This window comes from Stenella coeruleoalba (assembly GCF_951394435.1).
Source record: "Stenella coeruleoalba genome assembly, chromosome: 6".
NCBI classification, from domain to species: Eukaryota; Metazoa; Chordata; class Mammalia; order Artiodactyla; family Delphinidae; genus Stenella; species Stenella coeruleoalba.
In genome coordinates this window covers 53,957,671-53,982,105 of record NC_137151.1, presented here as the reverse complement: position 1 = coordinate 53,982,105, position 24,435 = coordinate 53,957,671, and the positions used below count along the sequence as shown (strand labels likewise).

At 37.9% G+C, this 24,435-nt stretch overlaps 1 long non-coding RNA gene across 2 annotated transcripts in view; it reads left to right on the top strand.

The window, feature by feature from the left end:
- Positions 1 to 4,171: 4,171 nt before the first annotated feature.
- The window catches only part of LOC307187580, a 68,523-nt gene continuing 48,259 nt past the window's right edge, over positions 4,172 to 24,435 (top strand). Inside the window, exons 1-3 of one of the 2 annotated variants that reach the window (XR_013828650.1) lie at positions 4,172 to 4,379; positions 4,523 to 4,648; positions 5,815 to 6,531. This is a non-coding gene — a long non-coding RNA (uncharacterized lncRNA). Of the gene's footprint in view, positions 4,380 to 4,522; positions 4,649 to 5,814; positions 6,532 to 24,435 lie in introns of those variants that run through there. The other variant, XR_013828649.1, reaches the window with a different exon arrangement.

Below are 24,435 nucleotides of genomic sequence, written 5' to 3'. Positions count from 1 at the left end.
TGACCTCAAATACATAATATCATACACATAACACATAATATGTAATATGTATCAAATATGGCAGAATTTGTAACTGCTAAAAAAAAAGTCACCTGCTTAGGTAAGTTTTTGTTTGTTTGTTTGTTTGTTTGCGGTACGCGGGCCTCTCACTGCTGTGGCCTCTCCCGTTGTGGAGCACAGGCTCCGGACGCGCAGGCTCAGCGGCCACGGCTCACGGGCCCAGCCGCTCCGCGGCATGTGGGATCTTCCCGGACCGGGGCACGAACCCGCCTCCCGTGCATTGGCAGGCAGACCCTCAACCACTGCACCACCAGGGAAGCCCCTAAGGTAAGTGTTCAATGTTTCAAATATATAAAAATATTTGGCTTTATTCTTCATTAAATTTTATAAGACACTAATTTAAACTTCCCATAATCAAAGTTCATCTCATTTAAAATCACTTCAGTTGAAAAATATGTCCCAGGTAAAGTAGATAAGTAACCTGTCACAACGAAAAGCACAAAACCAAAACGCAAAATCTTAGCTGACGAAACACTAAATAGCCCCCACCAGCAGTAGAAATCAGCAATATTAAGGTCCACGTTACAATATTCAACTTAGCCTTGCCATATGAAGGCAACCGTTTTCCTCTAATGCACTGGTTGTTAAAAGCAGGAATTAAGCAATCTAGTTTTAAATTGGCTTAAACCAAAACTTAAAGTGAATGAGGTCTCAGTTTTTGTCCCAGTTATTACATAACCATTATGCACTTCTACTTAGAAAAATAGGCCAAATATGTATAAATATGAAAGAAAATCCTTATTCAAATAAATATGAAAATTTTCCATTCTTTGTCAGGAGACTTTGTTTATATTTTGGCTTTCCTCTGTGCCATTTTGACTCTATAAAAAATTTAAACTGGGAAAGTTACGGAAAAAAGCCTTAGCATAATGTTGTAACCAAAACATTTCTGCCAGAGAGAAAAGCAAGGAACGTGGCGGGGCAGATCTCTGTCGGCAACTTTTCTAAGAACGTAGATTTTTAAAAGGCTGGTTATTGTCACTTACTGATCACAAGGGTGAACACTTCATATTCTCTTTCTGGGTCTAAGCCAGTCCATTTAATCAACATCCAATGCACAAACAACTGTAGAGTTTTCTTTTTTAAGATTAAGCTATATACTAAGTAGTTTTTGGGATAACCTGATGTATAATTTCTAGCATCAAAAAAATAAAATATTAGTACAGAAAACAGACCTAGAAGCAAGTAAGAGTTCAAAGCAGAATGCTGTAAATGTTGACTTTAGGAGGATTTTTAAATACCAAAGGCTTATTAAATACTATATTATTAAAGAAATTCTTTTGTTAAGAAAAAATGTTCCAGATATAAACAAAAGTAAACAAAGCAAACTAAAAGTTAGAATTCTATTATGTTCCTTTTGTATACAAATATGCATGGGAAAGTACTGGAAATACATATCTCTCAAATGTTAAACAGTATTTTCTTTGAAAAGTTTTTGGTCTTACCCATTGTTTTTCTGTATTTTCTAGAAATACTGCGTTGGACATAAATTACTCTCTTAATTGGGGAGAGATGTTAAGAGCTACAGAAAATTCAACAGATGACAGAATATTTGGTAGTTGGAGGAAAAAAAGAAGAAATATGATTTGATCTGAACTTTGATGAACAAGTGAAGGTTTTCTGGGTGCAGGGAAGAGCATAAATGGCACATAGGTGGAAAGTAGCAGCACGGAGTTCAGGTTGCTAGCACATGGGCTGCTTAAGGGAGAAGTGTGAGATGGCACTGTGGAAAGTTGGTTTGGAGTCAGGTTATGGGTAGTCTTCAAAGCCATGCGAAGGTCTCTACTTGACTAGGGTGACAGAGGGGCAGGGGCAGAGAATACTGACAGCCCATGAGCAACGGACTCTCATGAGCATAGCAATTTGGACAAGGGTCTCCTTATGGTAGCTTATGATGCTAACTGGAAGCAGGGAAATTTCTCAGAAAGTTTTTGCAAAGTTCCCTTGAGAGGTTTTGTGGTTCTAATAAGGATTGGGCTAGGGAGCAAGAGATTTGAAGCCTTTTCAGAGTCAAAGTTACACGGATTTGCTACCTGACTGACTCTAAAAACATCTCGTGAGGGTGGGCTCTAGGAAGACTACTAGGGTTTAACAGCTCATTGATCAGAAGAGAAGTCAACTGGCAGAGCCTGACCTCAGCCCACTAGTTAAAACCTCAAATTAATGCTCTGACTTGAGAATGTGAAAGAACTGAGTTTGCTCAAGTATGCAGGGCAGAAATATAAATCTAAGGACAAAATTCTGGAGAATTTCTTATTTCAGGGGCAAGAGGAGAAAGACAAGCCCTTGAGGAAGCAGAAGGAAGTTCAAATACAACCAAGAAGTTTCGTCTCACAGGAGACAAGAAGGGAGAATATTTCAAAAGGGAAATAAACAGCAGCACAGTCAAGATGTTCCGAAGGGGTTGGGAAAGAATGTTGAGGGTTTCAGCTTCACTCCTGACTCCCTGTTTGTGCCCCTCCCAGCCTCTGAAGCTGTAACACTGTCCCCAAAACACCCCCTATACAGATGAATGTGTTAGAGGAGAGAAAGAATAAAGCAACAAAAACTGCCCTGAGATCTGTTTAGCTCAGAAACACTGGGTTTTAAATCTAGAAGGATTTCAAGGTCAGTTAGTGTAAACTTTCATTTCACAGACCGAAAGTGTGAGGCTGCCACCAGACTATGTGACCTGCTCCAAAATCTCAGACCCCTGGAAGTACTTTAGTGCTTGTTTAGTCCACATTTCCACTGACACCAATCTTAGCTAGTTTCTTCTAAAAAGGTTAGAACCACAGGAAACAGCACTTTATTTATGAGGAAGAATTCTGAGTCATTCTCTTTTAGGCCTTTTGTCTGGATCGAAGGCCTTACTTTTCCTTGAAATAGGCTTATCCTTAGTAAAGACTACCCCCTTGTCCACCATAATTAGTATCCAAGTTTTATTATGATTTGTTTTGCTTGTTTTACGGGTCACAGGTAACATGAACATAGGAAATAATATTTTTCTTTAAAAGAAAAGCTAAATAGACAAGAAGGAGTACCGGGAAGGAGAAAATGGGGTACTGTGTGAGTACACATCAGAAACATCTGACAGAACTAGCTGAACTGTGAGAAGTGAAACATGAAGGAAAATGGAGGAAAAGAGCAGCCTTAAGGGCTCGCCATCTTCTCCCGCCACATGAAGGAAAAGATATAAGAACCTGATTGAGAAGATCGGGTGGTCACAGTGTCCCCAGCAGTCAGTAGGGAGGGCCCTGTACCCAGGACAGTGGAGATGATCTCTGGAGAGAAGGGGTGGCTGGAAGTTGGAAGCAGCCTCCATGTTAGTTGGAGGAAAAAAGTAGTGTGCAAACGGTCACCCTTATACAATTGACCAAGATGTAACTACTTTGGAGAGCAGCTGTTTTGTGAAAAATTAAGGTGATATTATCTGTTATGGACTGAGGGTTTGTGTCCCCTCAAAATGTGTATGTTAAAGCTCTAACCATCAATGTGTCTGTATTTGGAGTTGGGGACTCTAAGGAAGTAATAAATGTTAAAAGTGGTCATAAGAATGGGGCCCTGGCGAGACCTGACGGCCTTCGGCGACCCGTGCCAGTTTGCTGTGCTGCTCTCCATCTCAGACCACTGCATGCACTACACCTGCGCCTTCACTTACTCCCTGACGCCCGTCATGTCCGGCATCTTCGGCATCAGAAGGCTGGCCACGCGCTACCACACGTACCTGCCCTACCCAGGCTCGTGGCAGGCTCCAGGAGGTCCGTTCCAGGCCAGCTCGCTGTCCAACCACCTCGACTAGGATGCATCGACTGGCTCCCAAGAGTTCTCCATGGTGGGCCGCGCATCCTGCCACCCAGCACCAACGCCTCCACCGGCTACGCGGGGCTCAACCCCAGCCTCCTGAACCAGAGCCACATGGTGGAGACCCAGGGAAGCCACAGCAACTCCCGCACCAACACAGAGCCAGGCCCCCGGAGGACGCCACACAGCTGCCCTTCCGAGGCTGCGCACGCCCCTCCCTTCCGGGACCGGAGTTGCGTAGGCGGTGCAGCGGAACTCCTCCCGGAAGCGCCTCTTTCCCCGCCCAGCCTTCCGTTCTGGAGAAACCCGCCTGGGCTCGGCCGCCGGCCTGGGCGGAGCGCGTCCCTGTGAACGGTGATCGCTGATCTCACTCCGGGCCGAGGCCGCCCGGCCGCCTGTGCTTCTGAGGTCCGTGCAGTTCGCAGTTGCTATTGGTCCATCTCAGATTTTTCAAACCAGACAGAACTTGAGGGTGTCTACTTCACCACCACGTGGACACGTTGTAAGGCAAATGGGAAGATTCCGAGGGGGAAACTGTGAGTGCTTCTGATTTAGCAATGCTGTGAATAAAAGAAAGGGTTTATACCCTTAAAAAAAGAAAAGAAGACTGGGGTCCTGAGCTCATAGGGGTAGTGTCCTTATAAGAAGACACCAAGGAGCTTCCTCTCTTTCCATGCAGACACGAAGAGGTCATGTGAGCACACGGTAAGAAAGCAGCCATCTGCAACCCAAGAGGTGAACTCTCACCAGACACCTTGGTCAACCCTGCCAATGCCTTGATCTTGTTTTTCCTGTCTTCAAAACTGTGAGTAAACAAACATATTGTTTCAGCCATTCAGTCTGTAGTATTTTGTTTTGGCAGCCGGAGATGACTCATATAGTTCCCTCTCTGTAAAGTGAGACAAGAGGAGTACCTACTCATTGGCTAATGTGAGGATGAATTGAAATATATAATGTATGTAAAGTGACTGGTACAAAACTAAGTACACAATAAATATTAATTAAAAATAATAAAGGAACAAGGTTATTTCACCTACCATGGTTATTTATAAAATAAGCCACCATGAGCTCTAAAATAATTATGATGTCACTTTTAACATTTCTAGTTTATATCTCATTTGGATAACAAAAATCCAAATTTAGAACTTAATTTCTAGTGATATTATAGAGGGATCAGAAATTGAAAGCTCCAAAGATACTGAATTTAGATACTTTCATCATATCAGAGTGTCACAGAGTGAGTTGCTTTTATTCCTGCTCTTACTTCAATGAATTCTAACAGTCTCAGACCTTGAGACAGTCCTCATGACATCGTCACACCACAATGAAGCCCTTAAATCTACTTTAGTACGCAGCGTAATTTGGACATTTCCCTACTTCTTTCATGTAGTTCTTTGATAAATAGCTATACCTTATGACTTGTGGTCATTTAAAAATATATTTCACCTTTAGTCAATTTCCTCTTCTAATCTTCAGATTAAAAAAACATTGAATCTGGTTGCTTCTGCACAGCTGTCCTGTTTTCCTGGAATTGTCATAAATGATGTGCCTGTTAAAAGGCATGGACTCACGTTAACATTCTTTCTTCCCACATGTCTTAATCAGAGGAGGCTTTGTTATAAGGCTAATGAAGACTCAGCACCCTTCAGTTATGTGGGCCCCTCCCAAGGATCTGGCAGAAACTCTGGGAATTTTGTATTCATAATTCTGTATTACATTTTTTAAGAGGACCTTCCAAATTATATACAATCTCCCAAACCAGTATCAAGCCTTGCTGTTGCTATATCCTGTGAGCTTGCAAAATCTTTAATATTTAAAGTAACATTTAAAATTTAAAAGCAATTCCAGTTTAAAAGAAATCAAGCTATGGAGAGCAGTCTGTAACAAAATAACTGTTTATAGATCTCAGCCTCAAAATTGAACCAAAACAGATATTTCTGTACATACTGATCGGTCCCAACTTTATTTTAGCATCAGAAGTCTTTCATCAAATGCAGTTTTATGAAGTGGAACTTCTCTAGCCAAAGAAAATCAAGAAGAGCTTGCTCACTCACCACACCTTGACCGTAACCACTGAAGCACCTCTAGAGAACTGGATGGGTTCTCTCCCCACAGCAGTTTGAAAACCACTAATCTAGACACCAGTACACAATGGAAATATAATTGGAGACAGAGAATGGATGGCTCACATGATTTTTTTTTTGCAGTATGTAAGTGCTTTGTAGTAGAAGAATCTACCAAGTAAGACTATAATTCACCCATCCCTGTAGAACGAACGACCATCTCTTTGATGGGTGAGATACATTTATTCCTAGAGTCATAGGAGGATTGTGCAAGATGAATTTTCAAGGCTTTTTCTTTTCAGTTGATTCTTAGGATAAGACAGGAATAACTTCTTTCAGAGACATTTATATTCTAAATTGTCAAAGATTAATGTTGACAGCTACGAGGTATAGGAAATACATAGAAGCATAGTTCATGTTTTAGCAGGTGAATTCTTTTTCTTCTTTATGGAACCCTAAAACCTATGTCTTTTAAAAAGGCCTTGAATCCAAGTGCAAAACACCCAAAAAAATACCCTCTATGTCCCACATATCACTAAGACTTGCTTCTAATTATATTTTTAATTTCACCCCCTTTGAAAACATTTCCTGATCCAACTGAATGAGATTTCAAAGGTATCTTCTTGACTCTAGCTCTTCTAAACATTCAGTGAACTTGATTTTCTTTAGGAAACAGGCTGCATTATTCACATTGCTCTCCTTTTTATATATGGGATATAAACTATCAATTTTTTTTTTTTTTTTTTTTGCGGTACGCGGGCCTCTCCCGTTGTGGAGCACAGGCTCCGGACGCGCAGGCTCAGCGGCCATGGCTCACGGGCCCAGCCGCTCCGCGGCATGTGGGATCTTCCCGGGCCAGGGCACGAACCCATGTCCCCTGCATCGGCAGGCGGACTCTCAACCACTGCGCCACCAGGGAAACCCTATCAATTCTTTAATCATGTCATTTGTTACATTGTTTAATTCTTCTTTGCTAGTCTTAACCTTCAATCATTCCTCCAATCATCCAGTACAAATGTATTGTGTCTATCTGCCAGATTCTATATGAAAACTAGGGGTACAAAGAGAAATAGGATTAGAACTTGTCCTTGAAAGAACTAGATTCTAGAGGCCAGTGATCATGCTGGTTGATTCATCTCTGGAATCTTCTAATGTAGCTAGGTATTTAATAAATGTATTCTGTTGCCTTGGAGTAATCATCTAAGCAAGATGCATAAACATTGCATTTGGTGGAAATTTCTTTTTTTTTTTGGAGGGAGGTGAAGCAGAAAAGAATAACTTTATTGCTTTGCCAGGCAAAGGGGGACACAGCAGGCTTGTGCCCTTAAAAGTGTGTGTCCCAACCCAGGAGGATCTGGTGAGGAGTTTTACAGCAATGGTTCAAGGGTGGGTTGCTGATAAGATTAGAGTATGTGCAGGGCCGACACTCCTTTAATCTGGTCTCAGGTAATACCTTTTTTTTTTTTTTTAACATCTTTATTGGAGTATAATTGCTTTACAATGGTGTGTTAGTTTCTGCTTTACAACAAAATGAATCAGTTATATATATACATATGTTCCCATATCTCATCCCTCTTGCGTCTCCCTCCCTCCCACCCTCCCTATCCCACCCTGGTGGAAATTTCTTATTTCCATGAATGCTCAGAAATAGATTCTGTAGTTCATTTACTAATCATTTGCTTCTTTTATATGTGTGTTGTTACTGAGCTTCTCTTCTCATTGGTTTCCTTTCTCCCTTAGTAATATTTGCATCACTGATTATACCTCCAAAGGGGATTCCATCTGGTCATCAGAGCCTCTAATCCATTAACACCTCACACTTACCTTTCTTTATTTAAAACATTCTTAAGTTCAAAAAATTTTTAGCCAGCAGGGCCTAGGGGTTATCTCTTACCAGCTTCTCTGCTAGCCTAGAAGGGAAGGAAGCAGTAGAGGAGCCTTATTCATCTGTTCGGAAAACGCCTGGTCTGGGGAGAATACCCACTTTCTATTTATTTTACTTGATGGCCCCCACTTTTACTTTCATCAACCTATACTTCATATACTTTCTGATGTACCCAAGTGCAGCCTGTCGTGGTTACCAATGACTGATATTATTAAATATACAAAATCATTTTACCAGATGATAAAAGAAGCTACAGTGTCTAAAAATTTCATATATCTAACGTGTTGTATAAACAGCCTAAATCCCTATACATTTTATAACTTCAGCAATCTAAAGGTTAAAGCCTGTCAGTTGAATTTCACGAATTCCAGGAAGAAATGGGGAAGTAGCACCAACTCTTCATTGTATACCAGTGATCAAACATCTCCTCATTACACTTCAGTATTGTTGCCTCTAAAGGTCACCATTGCTGAACATAATCACACAAAATCAAAACTGCAAACTTTATATATCATGGAGGTAGTAAATAGCTTGGAGGTTTATTTTCTGGTGCCTGAACAACATTCTGAACCCATTTATAAATTCCTGGGAACTGTGGCAGGAACCAAACATATTTGCAATGCTTGGCAATAGCTTCAATTAAATCAATTTCCTCTAAAAAAATTATTTTTCAGTCATTTCAAGTGAAAAACACAACTCCTACTCATAAAGTAGAATACGTCTTTTTAATTGGTCTGTTTAAAATGGATTTTTCCTTCTCGTGTCTTCCTGGAAAAACAAGTTTGATAATTATTTGTAAATCACCCTCAGGATGGAATACCTAAAAGTTGAACGCCAAGGGAAGTCATGCAGTTCATTTAGTAAAGCCCAATAAATGGTATGCCCAAGAAATCACATACGTTCCTTACTTTTTCTATGCATTGATGTTTCTGTATGTTATTTGGGCAGTCTGCCACCTTGTATGATCTATGGCCTAGCTTAATCCAAGCCACCATCAGCTCTTGCCTGTATTGCTACGCCAGCCCAACTGCTTCCACTCTTACTCCCCTGCATTCCTTCTCTGTTCTACAGTCAATATTATCTTTTGAACATATAGCTTATGTAATTTCATTTCTAAGGAAGGGAACCCTTCATTGGCTTCTGATTACATGTAAAATAAAATTCAGATTCCTTACCGTGGTCTACAAAGCCCTGAATAAACTGACCCCTGCTTCTCATTCTGATCACAACTCTTACCATTCTGTTTCCTTACTCAGCTCTAGCAGCACTGTACTCGTTTGTGTTGAACATGCCAAGTAATTTGTGCCTAGAGATTTGCACTTTTATTATTCACCCGTGCAGGTGAGCATCCTGTCCCCAAATCTTGACATGGCCGTTTCTTTTAATTTTTTCCCTTCCTGTCTCTTCTAGAATGCTCTCTGAAAAAATCTGTTTCTACCCATCCAAACTGACTACCTCCCCCTCCTGCAGACTCTCTATCCCATGCCCCTTCATTGTTTCTTTCATGGAATTTACAATCTGAATTTATAATCTGTCTTATTCAGATAATTTGTTTGCTGGTTTGTTTTCTGTCTCTGCCTTTACTAGTAAACAAATTGTACTTAGTCTGTCTTATTCAGTGGCATGTAGTAGAAACTCAATGATAATTTATATAAATATAAATATATGACTAAAGGCCTGGAATATTTTTCTTGTTAAAAATGTCTTTGTGCCATTAAAGCAAGTTTGCAGACAGACTTAATTCAGAAAAAAATAACATAACAGTTTGACATGCATAGATGCAGCAAGAGTGTAAAGTATACATTTATATGTTGCACTATTTTACATAGTCATTTATAATTTTTGTTAGTATAGCATGGTAAATTCAATAGGATTTTTTAGCATGTTATAATGAAAAATGATTTTTACTTAGATTCCTGATTCCTGATACAGTTTTTACTAAAAAAAGATGATAAAGTGTTTGTCTTCCAGTATGCAGCAACCACCACGGGGTATTTTTAAAATGTCTTCCCATATTTAAATCAGACCATTCAGTACTGCAGGAGCAGGGGGCCAACTGGTGATAAAACAATGCCCTTCGTTCCGACTTCTTGCCTTGGTGATAAAGAACTTAAGATGGTCAGTTGCTTGTTTTCATATTAGAACATTAAGTTGCCCACTTAAGAATTCAGAAGAGAACAATTCAAAAAGGAAATTAAGAAATCCCATTTTCTATAGCATCAAAAAGGTTAAAATACTTAGGAATATACTTAACCACAGAGGTAAAAGACTTGTACACTGAAAGCTACAAAATGTTGCTGGAAGAAATTGAAGAAGATACAAATAAATGAGAAGACATTCTGTGCTTATGGATTAAGAGTTACTATTGTTGAAATATCCATACTGCCCAAAGTGATCTACAGATTCAGTGTAATCCCTATCAAAATCATAATGGCATTTTTTGCAGAAATAGGAAAAAAGTCTAAAATTCATAAGGAGCCCCAAGGGGCCTTGAATAGGCAAACAATCTTGGAAGAGAAAAAAGTTAGAAGCTTCATATTTACTAATTTTAAAACATACTACAAAGCAACAGCAATCAAGATGGTGTGGTATTGGCATGAAGACGGATATATAGACCAATGGAACAGAATGGAGAGCCCAGAAATAAACCCTTGTGTATATGGCCAAATGATTTTTGACAAGGATGCCAAAATTTAGGGAAAGGACAATCTCTTCAACAAATGGTATTGGGAAAACTGGATATCCACATACAAAAGAATGAATGTGGACCCTCATCTTACATCATATACAAAAATTAACTCACAGTGGATTAAAGATCTAAGTGTGAGACCTAAAACTATAAAACTCCTGAAGAAAACAGAGGGAAAAAGCTTCAAGACATTGGATTTAGCAATGATTTTTTGGATATGACACCAACAGTGAGGGCAACAAAAGCACAAATGGACAAGCGAGACTACATCAAACTTAAAACTTCTGCACATCAAAGGAAACAATCAAGAGAGTGAAAACAATCTTTGGAATGAGAGAAAATATTTGCAGGTCATCGGGGGGTTAATATCTAGTGTATATAAGGAATTTCTACAACTCAACAACAATAACAACAAAAACCTGATTGAAAAATGGGCAAAGATTTGAATAGACATTTCTCCAAAAAAGATATACAAATAACCAACAAGCATATGAAAAGATGCTCAACATAGCTAATCATAAGAGAAATGCAAATCAAAACCACGAGATATCATCTCACATCTGTTAGGATGGCCACTATCAAAAGAACAGAAATAACAAGTGTCAGTGAGGATGTGGAGAAATTGGAACCCTTGTGCACTGTTGGTGGGAATTTAAAATGGTGCATTTATTATGGAAAACAGCATGGCAGTTCTTCAAAAAATTAAAAATAAAATTACCAAAAGATCTTGCCATCCCACTTCTGGGTATACATCCAAAAGTATTCAAAGTAGAACCTTGAAAAGATGTTTGCACACCCATGTTCATCAAAGCATTATTCACAATAGCCAAGAGGTGTAAGCAACTCAAATATCCATCAACAGATGAATGGATAAAGAAAATGTATTATATACATACAAAGGAATATTATGAAACCTTAAAAAAGGAAATCCAATTACATGCTACAACATGGATGAACCTCAAGAATACTAATGCCAAGTGAGATAAGCCAGTCACAAAGGACAGATATGGTATGATTCCACTCACATGAAGTATTTAAAGCAATCAAAATCATAGAAACAGAAAATAGAAAGTTGTTGCCAAGGGCGAGGAGGAGTTAGTGTTTAATGGGTATAGAGTTTCAGTTTTGCAAGATGAAAGCATTCTAGAGATCTGTTGCTCAACAATGTGGATATGCTTAACACTCCTGACCTGTACACTTAAAAGTAGTTAAGCTGATTAATGTAATGTGTTTTTTACCAAAATAGAGAAAGAATTCAGAGTAGAGGTTTCTAGTGTTATCTCCTGTAGTTTATAACAAAAATATGCTTACTTCATGAAGTAATTGCTTCTGTTTAATTTTCTGCACTCTGCTTGTTGATAAAAAGTTAGGTAAAATTAGAGACTGAGAGCCACTAAAAAGAACTTCTGTCAAGGCAATCTATCAGATAAAAATTACAAGGAAGCAAAAATGGAAAAAAAAGATAAAATTGATTCCCACATTAAGATGCTACTTCCCACGGCCATATCCACTGGTTTATCTGTAAATTTAATGTACGTGTTACAATGTGTGAACACTTAACGTCGATGACAGAATTAAGGGTGACTATCTAGAGATTTCATGAAAAAAAAAGCCCATGAACTGAATTATTCAGATATTTCTGTCCATTTTGTATTTCATATAGCATGCTTTAATTACATTATTTATGATTAATTCCCAAGTATCTTCAAAAGAACTTTAGAAAAGTCTTGTTGTGCGAAATCAAGTAATAAATTTCTGTCAACATATGCAAAACAATTGTCAACTCTATTCTTTTGATTGTAACATTAGATTCAATTACCACTTAAGAGAAGTCTAAAAAACTGTTTTTCTGAGTACAGCCTGGTTTTCATTTCACATTTCTTAGAATATACGTGTGTTGTTGTGATCACTGTTTAAATCTTTACTGGACGTAGGTCCACACCTGTGTGTGCCCTACTCCATTCCAAAGAACTTTGTTTCCCTTAGTTTTTCCATCATCTCATCACCTCACATTGCTATCAGTGATTCGAATCCAAACTCCTTATGAGGCAGGGATTCCCTCTGAGAAGTGGGACTGGTGCATTTCTCAGTCTTTGGTATCAGCCATAGCATCCAGGACATGTGCAGTTTGCTACTTCTTAGGAAGACAGGCCTCTCAATGCAGGGATGAAAGAGAATTACAGATAGAGACAGATGATTGGTTTCTTATAACTTTTGACTTCATGCACTGATTCTGTTCAACCTAATGACTTAATGCTGAACCATTACATTTCCCACTGCTGCTGAACTTTATTTCATGGAGTTATGTAGTTTTATGTTTCTTCTCTTATTTATGTTTGTTTGGGGAATTTGTGAAATGCTTTTTGATCTGCAATAAGATGAGGGTATTTTATATTGCAAAATAATGGGACTACATGCTGCATGAACTACCTTATCCTTTGTTCATTTTGCCCATTTTATTATACCCATTGGTAGCCAATAAATATGTCAACATGCTCTCATGTGAAACCTGTCAGACCTGTGAAGCATGACTCCCCATCATTGGATAGAAGTCTGAAAACAAATTTATCCCTGTAAAGAAATGAATGATAGGTTAAAGTATTTAAATCAGCCAGGAAATGGTAGCAACAATTTTCTTAAATGGCCATATTTAAACAAAGAATGCTTTCTTTTTCTACTTTGGAATTATTAAGAAGTCCCAGTCTAAAAGGAAATCTGCAAAGTAAATGCTACTAGCAGCAAAGTAAATTGGCTGCTACCATCATCTTCTAGAGTTTAAAGTCCAATTACCTTAATCTTATCATCTCTTTAAATCATTAAAAACAATGACACCTTAACATCAGTAGTCACAAGCTGCACTATTCGTTACAGTAGCCACTAGCTACATATTTAAATTTAAATTTAATTAAAACCACACTAGCCACATTTCAAGGGCTCAATAACCACATGTAGCTACCACATTGGACAGTGTAGATAGAAATTATTTCCTTCATCACAGAAAGCTCAATTGGATAGCACTCTCTAAAGCATCATGTAGACACATTTGCCATCATTTTTAGCCTTGGAAAATGTGCTCCACAGTCAAACTGCTAAATGCCACTTGTCTCAACCTGCACCTGTCCAATTTTACAAAGAATTTTGAGAGATCTCTAATTTGAGGTAAATAACCAGTGCGTGGCTGCCTTGTGAAACATAAGAGCCACTTTCACGGTTTAAGAATTCTCAAATATCCTTTATAAAACATCTAATAATCCCTTTTAGACAATTGTTAGATACCCTTGTCTTTGTTTTTTCTGAACTTCAATGAATTTAGCGAGTAAGCAGTAAACTTGTTTCCATATTAAATATTCAGAAGGACTTTAAACATTACTAAAATCTTTAGTAGTAAGGAACTAAAATACCATGCTCCATTCAATTGCTACCATATCTTAATTATTTGAGTGTAAGGTCCATTTCTCAATCTGAAAACCACCTCTTAAACAATAATTCATCCTCTTTATTAAATGCAGAAACCCTTTCTTTCATCAAGGAAGTGGATTTTTATCAATCCAAAATGAAATGGTGAGGAGATTGGTGATTAGGAAAGGGATTATTTTAATTCAGGGACAATGGAAGAATACGAAGGGAAATAAGACTTCCTCATCACAGAGTAAATCTACTTGCACATTACCCAAAGGAAGCCATTTCTCTCAAGGCATATTCATAGCTGTGGTTCCCAATCTACTGCTATGTCTCCTTCCACTCTAAGGCTCACACAGCCACACGTATACACTGTAGGTAGTGGGATTATTAACTCCCAGTCACAGTGCAGCCAGATATTTAAGTGCAAAGAGCGATGAATAGTGGCTTAGGCTATCTACTCCAAAAAGCATGAGTCACATCAAAGATTAGAGGAAGGCTCTACTCAGGACAACAAGCACAGGTAGGACAGTGCATACCCTCCAGCTCTTCAGCTCTGCTTGTCTTAGAATATACCTAACAGTGGCCCTTAAGTGGAAACTGACATTTAAAGAATCTAATTTTAAAGATGAGGCAATTTTGATCTTGACTTGGATAGTTAGTTAATATTTGGTTTTTTTCAGACATTTGTGTGAGTATTTTCACTCCTGTTAACTTTTGCCATTGCTTAGCAATTTAACTTTTATTATGACTGTGAGGTGTGGTGGAGTCACATGCATTTGGATAAAAACCTTAATCCCTGCCAATTAATGGCTTGATGATCTTGGGTAAATCTCTCAACCCCTTTGAAACTCAGCTTTCCCCTCTGGAAAAGGTGAGCTCTTTGACCTCAAATGAAGTCCACGAGCAGTAAATCCAACTGCATATGTTGCAAATGCAATATGTACAATTTGTACTAAAAACAAGTTAATTTTTTCAGTTATTTGCTCAGTGCTTCAAAGTTGTAGATAATATTCTTCTTCTTTCCTTCAGGCACTACTACTTTTAATCACTCACCGCATATCCAGCAGTTGCTGAGTCATTTACAAATATTAAGTTTATTTATTATACATATTTTCAGATGAGGAAACTGAGGCAGAGTAAGACTCAGTAATATGCCTGCACGGAACTTGCCCAACACAGAGTTTTATATGCTGAAACCTGGAATTTGAACCCAATTTTGTAATTCCGAAGCCATGGTTTATGCAACTTCCCAATAGATGGAAATATAGTATTTAGTTTAGCCAACGTGTAAGCAAAATCTCAGGAAAGTGTTCACTTGTCTCCAGCAAGGTAGAAAGTATATTGACAATTAACATTCGCTTCTGATTAGTCACAGGGAGCTTGACTAGAGATTGAAGGTATGGGAGTATGTCTTATTCATACCTATTCCTTCACCAGTTAGCATGGTGCCTTTTGGGCCACTGTAGTTGGCTCTCATTAAATGTCTCTTTATTTGACATAAAAATGTTTTCCACTGATGCTTCAGGGATGATTACTGAAACACATGGATATGTGTAGTGTCTTATTCTTCCAAAATATGGAATTTTCTCTCAGGATTGTTTAAAAAATTAAATAATGAAGTATATATATATGTACACATGTACACATGTGTACATTTCCATCATATAGTCATGCATTTTAATTCTTTAACAAGTATGGAGAGAAAGAATAATTTTCATTTTGGTTAACAGTACACTAATTAAAAAAATTTTTTTTTGAAGTTTCAATTTCTGATTTGTTTCCATATCATCAATTTCCTTTTTTTATTTCTTGAAGAAGTATTGGGTTGGTGGTAAGTCAACAACAAAATTAAAATTTAGCCACTACCTACCAAAATTCTCACTCTGCAACACAAAGATTCAAAGGCGATGAAAAACTCAAGGTTAATAAGATTATCACCATTCTCTCTCTCTCTCTCTCTCTCTCTCTCCTTTTGTATTGTGTAGCAAAATCTGTGCCTCCCGGCCTTTCTTCAGTGAGCAGAAGATTGTAATCATTGCTAAAGTCTCAGGTTTTTGCTTCTCTGCACAAAAATGAAATCAGTGGTGTGTAGCTGAATGTATTCCAGATAGCAATAGCATATCATTAGCATATCAGTGACAGCAACAAAAAATACATGACAACAAAAACATTGCATACAAATGGAGATGTGTAAGAGTTTTCTACAAAAGAGAAGTTGTTTTCCTTGTTGCCTTTGGAATGAGTCTTTACATTATGGTATGACAGAGCCAAAGCTTTCAAAACCTGGCAATTCTTGGAAATAAAATTGGAAACTCTAACTGAGAAATCCAGATACCATCCCTACTAAGTCACACTGTGTTCCAAAGCAAATCATAATCTCCCAGTGCTCCAAATTTCATCATCTGTCTGACCAAAGCTAACATTGGTCTTCATAAAGCACCTCACAAGGAACCCTCAGTGAAACCTACAGAGTGTGCTTTATAAGCAAACACTTGGTACAGTCCAACCTATAAGGATTGGTTTTTTTGAATAAATTAAGATATAAGAAAATTATTATAACCAGATGTAGTACGATAGGCTAATACTGAAAATTATAGAAACATATATAAACACATAATTCTATAAAATTATAGAAACATATATAAACACATATAAATAATAATATTAAAATAAAGATAAATATATTTGTATACAATTATAAATAAATATGTATGTATATGTCTCATTCCCTAATAGACAAAAACACAAATGTTTTTTGTCAACAAGGGTTGTCCTCCCCATCGTGATTCACTTAACAATAATCATTCCCTCCTCTGGAGCCGCCTCTGTCTCCTAGAGTCATCTACATCTACATCATCATCTACGACCAGTAGGCAGAAGGAAAAGAACATGGAGGAACCCATTAGGAAGGTTTTATTGGCCTTACTTGGAGATACCATTCACATTCCATTGGGTAGATGGGGTCAAAGGCCCACATCTAACTGCAAGTCAGGCTGGGAAATGTACTAGCTGTGTGTCCAGGAAGAAGAGGAAACAGATTTTGGTGAACAGCTAACAATATCTACCATATCAGGAATCTCTATATCCTGTCTGTCATAAATTATCACAATTCTCTTCTAGCATTATCTCCAGCATAGAAAGTTACACTTTTCTCAGTGGAAGACACTCAACTGAAAAATTAAATGTGACTCACGTAATTTACTACTCCTTTAGAACCATAGCAAGTCATCCTGGCCTTCTGTGGTTTGATCTCCACACAACCTTCTCTGAAAGAATTTTAAATGTCATATTTTCAGTGACTTTACAATCTCACTTTATACAGGACTTATTTCAGAAGTAACGTCAGAGAAGTTGGAATCTATTTTTGAAAAATTTTGGGTTGGCCAGAAAGTTAGATTGGGTTTTCCTGTAAGATGTTACAGAAAAAACCTGGACAAACTTTTTGGCCAACCCGATATAAGGCTCATCTGTCTGTACTTCTGACAAATAAAGACTGAGAAAATATTGATCATGTCATATGAACGCCATAAAAGAAAAGCCTTTCTCCAAATGACATATACAGTTCATGACAAACCTTTAACCTGAAACTAAATACATTTTTATAAATTAGTAGTGTTTTCTAGGTGTGAGCATGACCCATTTTAATCAGCACACAGAAGAAATTTTTATGAAGTCAGAATGCTTTTGTGCTAGTACCTTCCCCTTTAGTTAATTAGACTTTATTTCTGAACCTATGACGCATGCTCTAAAAATTCTAAACTGTTCATAAAATATATTTGAAGAACAGATTGAGGTTTCATTATTTACAACTCAGTCAAGATACCAGACTGGCTAGATTGTAAACCTGCTGATACAGTAGCTTTTCTTCATCAGTCTTTGAGTTGTTGCTACTCAAGTTTCTAATTTATGTGCAAATTGAATTTGCCTAATGCATATAATAAGCTCTTTTCTCTTTCTATTTTTTAAGCAGTTCCCTATACAGTGTGGTTTAAAGCACTCTTTCTGCATCTTACAAAAAGATAATTGTAACCAATAGATTTATTTATTTTCTTTGTTTTTTCTGTTACTTTCTACACACTCCAACCAGAGACTGGAGTGATTTTCTTTCATGAACTAACTATTCATCTGGAAGCAAAGTCTCCTATGCCCTGATCAGATTTAACTCAACTGAGAAACAAATGCACAACTGCTTTTGTGGCATGTGTTGAGAGCACAGAAATCTAGACATCAGGATTCTGTTTTCGATATTATTTCCAATCTTCCCAGTCAGATGATTTGCCATTGCATCCATTTACATTATTTGAAAGGAATACATAATTCCTTCAGTGTGGATTCACTTAATTCCACTGAACCTTCATTTTATTAGGCACTATATGAAGAACTGGGAGTCAAAGACAAAATTTTTACTGTTCTAGGGGAGTGAACAGTTTAGCAGATAAGATGAGCATGACAACAGATCACTCATATTTATGCCAATAGTTATCAACCTCTCAGTGTTCTAGAAATAATTTCAAATACTATAGTCATTGATGGGATATTTGAAAAGATTAAAAGACTCAAAACATGTCAAAAATAATTTTCAAAGTGTCATTCCTACTGAATAACAATTTTATAGGACTCTAGGCAATATTTGATTCTCTATTTGCTTGGTAACTACAGCATTCTGTTGCTGTTTAAATAGACTGCCCTGACCATATTCTCTTACATATTCACTAGAAAAAGCATACATTGCAGTAAGCATGGAAGTGTTTCATGGGACTTAGCCACCTACCTACCAGAAAAATGTGCCCTGGATAGTGGTGACCATGACAAATACATTTTCATTATGTTTGAGCCATTGTAAATTTGGGGATTGGTTTGTAACCACTGCCTAAAACTGCTCTAATACAACAATATAACTCCTTATACCTACAAATTTGCTACTTTATTCATCCTTGCTCAAGCAAGGGAGCAAGCGCTAAGGGGTCATAAGAAAGAGGCTAGGACTTCCCTGGTGGCGCAGTGGTTGAGAGTCCGCCTGCCGATGCAGGGGACGCGGGTTCGTGCCCCGGTCCGGGAGAATCCCACATGCCGCGGAGCGGCTGGGCCCGTGAGCCATGTCCGCTGAGCCTGCGCGTCCAGAGCCTGTGCTCTGCAACGGGAGAGGCCACAGCAGCGAGAGGCCCGCGTACCGCAAAAAAAAAAAAAAAAAAGAAAGAAAGAAAGAGGCTAAATAATATTCACAAAATAGTTTCTTCTCTAGCTGATCATTAAGAGCCTTTTTCATAGAAACATCCACATACTTCTTCTTCACACTTTCTTAACAAAAACCTTCTCATCTAGAAGTCTTACTCATTTGAGGTCCCTGACCCTCTAGACAAACTGTTAGCCACTGTCTGTCCACAAATCTGTATAATCCATACCTCTTATCCACGTAGTTTCCAAAAAAAAAAAAAAGGACAACTAGGAGTACTACTTTAACTTGGGATCTTAGAGGCTTTGCCTCCCCAACTGCCCCTCGAGGCAATCCTGTGTGGGGCTGTAATGTTACCATAGTCCACTGTGGATGGTACCATCTTTAAGCTAGGCTAAGTGTTTCTCTTTTTTCAGTGTACTTTTTGAGGGCCTAGGATTTATTTGAAGGAGAAGGACACAGTGCAGCATGAGTTCGTGCAGTGTGTCTGAGCAAACTATTCTCAGTTTACTTGTGCTTTGAGGTTCTTCTTGAGCTGCTGAAACGGAGCCATAGCCCAGGGAGATCAGCCAGCCTAAAGGCAATGTTATTAAACTGGACTCGAACCGTCATCCAAAGGAAGTTATTTACCTTTCCTAGAATAAACATTCCCAAATAAGATTTTTCTTTGACTACTCGCAATTCTTCTGAGTTCATCTCCATCAACCTACTTACTGAATGCCTTATTCTCTGCCAAATATATTTTACAATATTATTTTGACTAATAATTCATTTCATAGTAAAAGAAGGTAGTGGGCATATATTGATGGATTTCACTACATGTAACATGTACCTCATCGTCCAGAGCTGTTGGCTTTATAAACTGTTGGAATAGCCAGGGGGTAAAGTTTTGTGAAGTTGGGGATTTATTCTACATAGAGTTCTCAGATAAAATGTAAGACACCCAGTTAAATTTGAATATCAGATGACAGATAAGTTTTTTAGTATAAGTATACACCAGATGTTGCATGGGACAAGCTTATGTTAAGAAGAATTCTCTGTTTATGTGAAATTCAAATTTAATCGGGCATCCTATATTTTTATTGGCTAAATCTGGCAACTCTAGTTCCATAAGATGCAATTCATATTTTGTGCCGTCAACAAATAGATGATGCCTTTCTTACATTACCAGGGTACATGAGCCCAATAACCAAAGGGTGGAAGTAGGAGTAGCACTGATTACACCAAATAGTACACTAGAAAACAATTGGCTTCCTATCTCTAAGCTTTGTTGCTGCTAGTTTAGAAGTCATCCTTATCATGGAAGGAATGTTTCCACCAGAATGCATAATAATGGTTACATTGAACTGAAAGCTGAGACTCCGCTGCCAAGGAATCAACTGGCAAAGAACAGGGTTGCTATATTTCCTGGTGCTTGGGTTACGTATTACAGTGTAATGTCACTCCAGAATTAGTGAATGGAAGAAACAATAATATCCCATTTGCTCAAAAGGCTACAATTGTTCAGGCTCAGTGGAGGCATTTTATCTCTGCTCCGCTCAGAGATGTTCCAAGTTTGGGGGCTGGAATCATTTGAAAGCTCAATCACTCATATGTCTGGTGGTTGATGCTGGCTGTGGGCTCGTACCTCAGCTGGGTCTGGGATTAGAATATCTCTATGTGGCTTTTCCATGTTGTTGCTTGGCTTTCTCACAGCGTGATGGCAGGGTTTCAACAGGTTAGATATCCCGAGAGAACACCCTGTGAAAACTGTATTGCCTTTTCTAACCTTGCTTTGGAAAACATGTAAGTTCACTTCTACCACATCCTAGTTGTTAAATATAAGTGACTAAGGCTGGCCCAAGTTCAAGAGAAGAATTAGACTCTACCATTTGATGGGAAGACTGTCAGAGAACTTGAGGGCATTTTTAAATGATCAAAGTCTACCCTCTCTCCACCAAGTATTTACATTCTTCCCACATGCAAAATACATCCATCCCTCCTCAGTTCTCTCCCAAATTTTCATCTTTTATGACATTAAGTCTTGATATTAGGTCTAGAACTTCATCATCTAAACCAGATCCAGATAAGGCTTCTTGCTTGTGGTTCTTCAAGTACAGCTCCTTCAGTACAGTTCTTCTTGATATAAAGACCTGTAAACTAGAGACAAGTGTTCTGCCCTTCACACGTCCAATATACAATGGCTGGACATAGATAAGATAGCTTCTATAAACCTTCCTGTTCAAAAAGGAGGGAAGTGAGAGATGCTCAAGAGTTGCTAGTCGACAGTAATTCTGGAATCCAGCCAGGCACAAATTTCCATAATTTTGGTTAGACCTCTGTTCCAATGACTGGGAATGATTCTCCATGGCTAAAAACTCTGCCCTCTGTACTGTCGGTCCACCCTCTGAGCATTGTTCCTTTTCCATAAGAAATTGCAAGTGTTTGTAGCTAAGCAGATTCTCGAACATTTTCCTGTAGTTCAAGGACCAAAGGCTTCTTTTAATTTTGTACTGTCTCAGTCCAAGTTGGTCGTGTTTCTACCAAAACAATTTTCTTAAATTCTTCGTGACTCTACTTGAGCCTTATTGACTTCATTCCATTAGTAAAAGTCATACTTTAAAATCTCATGGAGATGAGTCTTTCCTTAAATTGGGCTTGCTATGAGGCTGTTGTGTGACAACACCTTTAAGATTCTTAGAAGTTCCATTTATTATTAGAAAAAAATCTGTGAGGCACGCCTGTTATATTATTAGAGGAACTTTTGTCTGTTTGAGGTACCAAATTAAGTCTTTTTCAGTTTATATCAAAGGGTTTTAAACTCATGCCCTAGTCTTAAATCTTAGACTATATTCCTGACAGGAACCTGGATTTCATATCTACCCAGAAGTTAATTTTTTTAATTTAGCATTGTTTGCCATGTGTAAAGACTGGGAATAAAAAACAGTTTGTTTTTGATATTCAAATGAAGCAAATTTTGGCTCCTTAACATTTCTTTTTTCAGCTTATCTCTCCTTCTTCCAACATTTTATATAGGCAGCTAGAAGAAGCCAGGAAACACCTTAAATACTATGCCTAAAATTATCCTTAGTTAAAGGCAGCCATTTCACTGAGCATTTTTTCTATTTTCCATATTACTGCAGGTGACAGTATTGCTAAACTTTCCACCATCACAGAGAAAGAGACTCCTTTTTCCCAGCCTGCAGTAACATTCTCCTCACTTTCTGTTAAGCCTTCACCAACAGACCTTTCATAGGCCATCAGTCTTCTGCTAACAGTCTCTTCAAGGTGCTTAAGCTTTCACTAACATCACCCTGCTGGTCCTTCCAGATCCCACTCGTAATCCAATTCCAAAGCCACTGCCACATATTTTTAATTTGTGTTATGGCAGCAACCTACTTCCAAGTACCAAAATATGTCCTCTGTTACTGAGTAATAAACCATCCCAAAATTCAGTAGTATAAAAACAACAACATTTATTTTGCTCACAAATCTGAAATTTGAGCAGGGCTCAGCTGGGACATCTGTCTCTGCTCTACTCAGTATCAGCTAATATGACTCAAAGACTCAGAGCTGAAATTCAGGTGGAAGCTGTATTACACTTCAAATCTGTATGTCATTTGTGCAACATTCTATTCATAAAAGTGGGCCACCAGAGCCAGCCCGTTAGACAGAATTAGACTCCACCATTTAGAGGAAGAATTTGCAGACACTTAAAAACAACCACAGATGGGAAGACTGATTTTGATTTTCAAGGGGAAATCTAGCAGTTGCTACATAGTGGGGCAGAAAGGAGTATATCATGAACCCAGGGGTTTCTCTGGGGTATCTACGAATAGTCATCAAGGAAATTAATGGATGTTTACAGTAATCCAATACTGGGACTACCTTTAATGGCAAAGACATTTCTAGAGTAAATGGTTAGGAAAAACCGTCAGGTCAAGAATGTAAATCAGCTGAGGTATTGGCTGAAAGCAAAGAAAGCATGAAGAAGAGGAGGAATAAAGTTTTAAATACTAACTATGGCCCCATGAGTAATTGCAGAATGAGAATGAGAATGATGATAATGGATTCTTTCTTATAAATGTATTTGTATGTATTTAAGTTTTCCTCTCCCTTCAACTCTCCCTTTCCCATACTATTTTATACAAGGTGCATTGGGGCTGGTTATCTTTATACTTTAGTTTTTAGGTCACAGGATATTAATGTGTAATTGTAATGGAACTAGAAGAATTAATACTATTACTGATACACTCCTTTTGAAAGGATCAATATCATTGGTAAACCTCTAGCCATGCTAACCAAGAAAAAAATTAATAATTACTAATATCAAATTACCAATACCACAAATGAAAGAGGAGCCACCACTACTGATTCCATGAACGTTAAAAGGAAAATAAAGGGGGGACTTCCCTGGCTGTCCAGTGGTTAAGACTCCATGCTTCCACCGCAGGGGTCAAGGGTTTGATCCCTGGTTGGGGAGCTAAGATCCTGCATGCCGCAAGGTGCGGCCAAAATAAATAAATAGATAAATAATAAAGGACTGTTATGAACAAGTCTATGTCCACAAATTTGATAACTTAGAGGAAATGGAAAAATTCCTTGAAAAACAAAATCTATAAAAATTCATACAAAGATAAATAGGTAACCTGAATAGGCTTATATTTATTAAAGAAATTGAATTAACAATTATTAACTTTCCAAAGCAGAAAGCACTAGGCCCAGATGGTTTCACAGAGAATTCTACCAAATATTTAGAGAAGAAATGATGCCAATTCTCTATAATCTCTTCCAGGAAATTGAAGCAGAGGGAACACTCTTAATGCATTACCCTAATATAAAAGGCAGACAAATAATATAAGAAAGGAAAATTACAGACTAATATCTCTCATGAACATAGATGTAGAAATACTTTATAAAAACTGAATCCAACAATGTACAAAAATAAAACCAAAAATAGACACCACAACCAAGTGGGATTTATTCCAGGTATGTAAGACTGGTTCAGCATTCAACTGATGTAATCCATTACAAAGAGAGACTAAAAAGAAAAATTATATGATCAAATCAATAGATGTAGATAAAGCATTTGGGATACTCCAACACCCATTCATGATAAAATCCCTCAGCTAACTAGAAATAGAGGAGTACTTCCTCAACTTGTTAAAGAATATCTACCAAAAAATCTCCAGCTAACATCATACTTAATGATGAGAAATTATATGCATTCTTCCTAAGATCAAGAACAAGACAAGGATATGCCTTCTCACCACTTGTATTCAACATCATACTGGAAGTTCTTGCTAATGCAGTAAGATGAGAAAAGGAAGTAAAAGGTATACAAATTGAGATGGAAGAATAAAACCATTCTGTTTGCAGATGATATGATTGTCTATGTAGA